Source organism: Garra rufa, chromosome 9 (genome assembly GCF_049309525.1).
Source record: "Garra rufa chromosome 9, GarRuf1.0, whole genome shotgun sequence".
NCBI lineage: Eukaryota > Metazoa > Chordata > Actinopteri > Cypriniformes > Cyprinidae > Garra > Garra rufa.
In genome coordinates, this window is record NC_133369.1 from 23,924,819 (window position 1) to 23,930,409 (window position 5,591).

Sequence of the window (5,591 nt, forward strand, 5' to 3'; positions counted from 1 at the left end):
TTTGGACGCGCCTTTAAAGAGAAATTTATCTTTTCGGATTACATAATGAGAGAGTTTTTGTTTTCTATTTGTTTTATTTCGTTAAGTAATAATTTAAAACTATTTTATACGTTTTTTTTTAAGTGCACACAAATAAAAGTACACCCTTTACAGTACCGAATGATGTATTAACCTACTCTTACCTTTGTGAGCAAAAATGACAGATAATTTTAAATTGCTTCCACTGAAAATAATGCACTGGCGCCCATGTCCTGTGTCTTCAGCTTCCACTCTCTGCACAAACTATTGGATATGCGCCTAATACCGCACATTTATCTCTAGGTTTAACGTTTAATCTAACATTGTTTTATACTTGAACTATTTCATATCCATAGATTTTATGCAAATCGTGATGATTTGAGTAGGCAAACTGATCAAATTAACAGACTGATTAGTCTACCCCTGGGCGCTGTTCCTTAAAAATAATAATAATAAAATAAAATAAAAACTTATATTTTACGAACAAAAATGCTCCAAACGTTTTTTTTCTAAATTAAGTTAATAAAAAAACGAAAGTATAATCAATTTGCCATTACATACAAAAATGAAGTATTTTGATTTTAAAATAGCAACGCGCGCCATCAGTGTCGCGCCCTAATGTCGACTATGATGGTATAATGTTAGAGCACCCTCATTAATTTAGGAAGCACCCTCAGTGATTTAGTTCTGGAACCGGGCCTGTATAGACCTACAAGTCGCCAATAGGAACTATAAAATATACAGCCCTTTTCATCTTCCTGCAACATTGCCATTGAATTTGTTTGGTAAAATTCTGCTAACCCATTTTGTAAAATTTAAATTTTTTATGATGAAATAACATTTTTTTTTTCACCAAAAACTTTCGTGCTTTTCACAGTGACAATATGTAAACCTCACATCAACCACAAGATGGCAGTGTTTCATTTCTAAACAGAAAAGATGTGGCGAAGGTTTCATATGCTGTGATAATATACTGTAGAGGAGAGCGGGGCACAACCTAACACTTTTTGAATTTCGCGGTTTATGTAAATCCACTTGGGGTTCAAAGTACAATTTTTTCCACATTATTTTCACACTTGTCTAGTACAAATATATCGCTTTGTTTTATATTTACAGTGTATACGTTTTTCGTTATTTACCTCAAAAGAAAGGAAGTGAAACGTGACAACAAACTAAAACATTTTGTCAGTAAAATACATGTGTTAACTTTTTTAAATGAAGTAATGACGTTTTTTTTTTTTTTTAATAAAAGTGGTCTAATTTTGGAGTTTGACAATGAACACATCGCAACAATGCTTTGAACGGCCCTGATCACAACACACAGCTGTACAGTAGTTCAAAACAATGTGGACAAATAAATGAAACACATTTAGACATTCAGAAAAACACTCCCGTCCCTCCACACACAGCCCTCATAGAACACGACACACATAAACCAGCCAAAATACTTTACATTTCTTGAAATAATAACTTCTGAACATTAAACATTGATTGTCAGCCTTTATTCACCTATTTCTTGTGGTTTCTTATCAAAATCCTTAGAATTAAATAGTGTAAATTGCACCGCTTATGTCATAGAATAGCATAGTTTAATAACAGCGGGGCATATTGTCACACAGTGTTACAACGTTCCCCATCTGCGCGACTGGAGTTTCAAAACAGGTTAGTGTCTTCCGCTGGTTTGTCAAGCATTGCATATGCATCTAAACTGATAAATAACAAATTGGAGATTAAAATAATGGCAGTTTTGTCTAACTTTAAATGAATACTAAAAACAGAAATGAAAAGTTTACTTCAGCCAGAAATGTACTTTTACTATGGTAAAATAAATATTCAGCGAAATCTTCAAAATGCTTTTGAATTTTGGTGATCTTTTTTCTCTGCATAGTGTTTCTATGGCAACTAGTAAATACCGTAAATTTGGTTATGCTAGCGTGTGTGGAAATATTTGAACCACGCGTGTTACAATTAACCCCGCGTTAGGTTGTGCCCCGCTCACCCCTACAGCTTTTGACGTTTCCATCAATATTGGGGAATTATGATGTTTATACAACATTGAAACTATTTACTATAGTGTACTTTTCAATTGTACTTTTAAATGTCATACTTTTATATATTACTGTGACATTTTTGTTACAGCGCACTAATCATTCTGAGATTAATTTTCAATTTCGCTCACACTGAAACAGATTTGTCTCTATTTCCCTATATAATTTCCTGTTTTAACAAGCCCCGCTGTCAAACGTCACTCACTTCTTTAAGGAATGACTATTTCTAGCCAATATCTGAGTAACATGGAACAATGTCATTCACGATTATCACTAAAGACACCAAAATCAGTAGCAATTTGCCACTAAGTACAATTGCAACCAGCGCACTAACAGAAAACAAAAACTGATGTCTGAACAGCGCTGATCCTTCACATTAAATCAACAAACCATCTGTTCTTGGAAAGAGAATGTCTAAAACGAAGACCACATGGAGGGAGATCACAAGGCTTGGTAAGTTACAAAACAGAGTAAAGATCAAGGATAAATCCATGGATAAAAATAAAAGAAACACAATGGAACCACCAAAAACAGTACTGGAAAAATATATGGGAAAGGAACTAGAGACAGAATAGCAGGTCTTACTACCTAAAATACCTTCTAATCACTAATATTTCAGAAATACATAAGGGTACATCAACAAAGGTCCTTTTTATGAGTTAAAACAAGTCGTAATAGATCCATAGATTAACATTTGCCACATTTAGAGGCCGTAACATTCCCATAATATAATATAATATAATAAACTATTAAGAGTCACATGGTCAGTATTATTAGAGGTATGTACGTACTCATATATCCATTTCTCATATTCACATTGTGCAGTTACAGATGCCAGCTTAAAATTCACCCCTCCAAGGTGTCCACTTAAACCCAGGCACCCCTAAATCAATCTCTCCTATTTTCTGAGGATACGGCCAATTACCCGCTGCTTAGCAGGACTATTAAAGTCTACCTAAACCGACATCAGCTTTAATAGCCCTATCCCATCACCAGCATGCATATACACACCCTGATATAGACGTGCTCTCATACACACACACACACACACACACACACACACACACACACTGTGTCATGTAGTTATAAGATTCCATCCTCCCCCATTGGCCACGCCACCATCCCCCCTCCTGCCATCACACAGGCGCGATCACTCTGTGTCTAATAGCCTTACCCAATTACGGCCACAGTGCTAGAGGAGAAAGGATGATGAGATCCCCTAACATGTTAATGAAGAACCTACGGCATACCTGCCTTATCTTAATAACCTAAAACACACACATACACTCTCACACTCACACACACACGGAGCAATCCGCCAAATGTCAATTGTGTGTCTCCTGGGTATGTGTGTGAGAGAGTGTGATTGACACAGAGACAATGGCCGCAGGTCCCATTCATAAACGCAGAGGGGAGACGAACCGATGGAGGGAAAGGAAGAGAGACAGACAAGAGTTAGAGAGAGACAAGTACTCTAATGTTACAGTGGAACCTGCTTGACCATAGAGTTTTAAAAGCACTACCTGCAAACTAACATAATATTTAGTTGAAGTTTTCAAGAAAGTCTATTTTTAAATGGTTAGTTCACCCATGGAGAAGAAGAATCGTTTGAATAAAGTTATTTTAGATTTTTTGCACACAAATGCATTCTCATAGCTTCATAAAATTATGGTTGAACTGATGTCACATGGACTATTTTATCAATGTCCTTACTACCTTTCGGCCTTAAACGTGGTAGTTGCGTTGCTGTCTATGAAGGGTCAGAAAGCTCTCGGATTCCATCAACAATATCTTAATTTGTGTTATGAAGACGAACAAAGGTCTTACGGGTTCGAAACGTCATGAGGGTGAATAATCAATGACAGAAAAATTTGCATGGCTTTTTTAATTTAAATTCATTTATGTAATTATTCAACGTAAATGTCTTCACTGAACTAAAATGTCAAGCTGTCGAATGAAAATTGCAAAGTGCTTTCTTTCTTAAAGTCGAGATGCAATGGAAGTGTCTATTATTATTTTGTTTTGTGATGTACATCCAATCGAATGGGATTGTCATAAAAGACAAAACTTGACTTGGTTGACTTAGACTTGGTACTATTAATCATTTTCTAATTGGATGATGGCAAATCTGAATGCAAGCTTGCAGTCAATTGTAAGAAAGGGGTTTAATAAAATAAAAAAAATTGTATATAACTGGAGAAGTCTGGCTGGAATACATGACCAGACAGATCTGTAATTTCTACAGAAGATCGAGTTGGTTCAACCTAAAAATCACATTGCAATTGAAAAGCTGCATCGAGTTGTATTATTACAACAAAGTTAAACTAGTGGCCAACTAGTGGCCGATTTCTTTCAAATTTCTCTCAGACTTTTGGGGCCGCAAGTCAAACAGGCCCACCAAGTTTATTTCAACTGGCCTCCATTAAACTTATCTAATAGGTGCTCAAACTTCATCAGCCAATGGCGGCCTTGTTTTTTTGAGATACGCAAATGTCCTTGTCCTTGTAGACACTTATGGCACAGTGTACATTGATTTTCATGTTGATAGGACAAGTGGTTGTGTAGGTATAGCCATTTTTTTTCTCTCTCTTACAGCGCCACCAAGTGGCCAAGCTCTGCAATTTTTTGTCTTGTGGCTTCAAATTAAGCTCTAACATAGGTGTTCCGAGTTTGGCGAAGATATCTCATTCTGTTCAGGAGTTATAGGCATTTTTACGAAAAGTTGCCAACTTGCCATGCCCCTTTCAAGTGTTTTGGTGCCCTTTTGCAACGGAGAGCCGAAAGTTCTACTCTTTTTTTTTTTTTTTGATAATTATTGATATTCACTCTCCAGAAAATCTTTCTGCACTGTTTTGGTTCCGACTGGGTGAAAAATCTAGGACTAGTTTCCAAAATACCCCAAAATTTCGTCCAGCCTGAGCCAAAGATTCCGACCCAAAACATTTGAGCCTGTGACTGACAGTTTGGGAGTTATGAGCGATTTTGTACTTTTGATCGCTGTGGCGCCCCCATCAGGCCGATTGAGGTGAGCCTTGGTGACATTGTCGGCGGAGTGAATACAACCATCCCTCCAAATTTCAAGTCTCTATGACTTACGGTTTGGTCTGTCCAATCAGTTTTATATGGAGATTGCTGATCCTTGACCATTCTAACAATTACAATAGGGTTTCAGCACAATGCACTTAAACCCCTAACCAGTACAATTCCTATTATAACCAGTAATACCATTACAAATACTGTCATGGTTTCTATTATTATTTTTTTTTTTAGCAGGGATGTGATTCTTAAAGTTCTTCAGAGTAGCAACCAATAACAAAAAACAATCAATCATTATCATTATTGCTTTTAAACATTTTGCGTTCTCAGCAAACATGCTTCACACAACTTCACAATAACCTAGGCTGTTCGATTCCAGAAAGATTTTGAAAAATTCCAGAATCGATTCCTCACTGTTGTTTCGATTTTTTTTCGATTCTTGCTTTTTTAGATTGGAGGAAGCTAATTTTCGCAATGAATGCAGGATGT